Raw genomic sequence first — 715 nt, forward strand, 5'->3', positions numbered from 1 at the left:
TCCACTAGAGTCACCAAAACACATATCGTTCCGAATAGGTGCATCTTCATGTCTTCTGGGGAAGCAGAGGGAGCCTGAAGGAGTTATAGAGACCTCCCACCAAGAATAAAAGTGAAATTCAAATACCATCCAAGGAAGGAGTCACAAATGACTACAGATGAAGAATGATGCTTTATACTATTTTGTGATGGTCCTAATTTTCATCATTTTTTCCATTCTTGTTAATGTTGTTTCCTAATCAGCCATGAAACCCTAGTGTGTAGGCAGGACCTATGACCTGCTTCCAACCAACAGAATATGGCAAAGGTGATGGAATGTATGTGATTACATTATATAAGATTATACAGTCCATCTTGCTGAGACTCTCCTTTGCGGGCTTTGAGAAAGCAACCAGTTATACTGAGAAGGCCCATGTGGCAAAGAGTTGAGGGTGGCCTCCTGCCAATGGCACATAAGCATTGAGCACTCTCAAGGAACTGAAGGCTACTAATAACCATGTGGGTGAAAAAGCTGACCCCTCCCCGGTCAAGTCTCAGATGAGACTGGAGCCCTGCCCAACACCTTGACTGTAGCCTCACAGAGGACCCAACTAATCTGTGCCCGGGTCCCTTACCCACAAAAACTATAAGATAATAAATGTGTGCTGTTTTAAGTTGCTACATTTGTGGTAATATTATTTTGCAATGATAGATAACTAATACAGATTTCAAGACAC

Source organism: Papio anubis, chromosome 1 (assembly GCF_008728515.1).
Source record: "Papio anubis isolate 15944 chromosome 1, Panubis1.0, whole genome shotgun sequence".
Taxonomy (NCBI): Eukaryota; Metazoa; Chordata; class Mammalia; order Primates; family Cercopithecidae; genus Papio; species Papio anubis.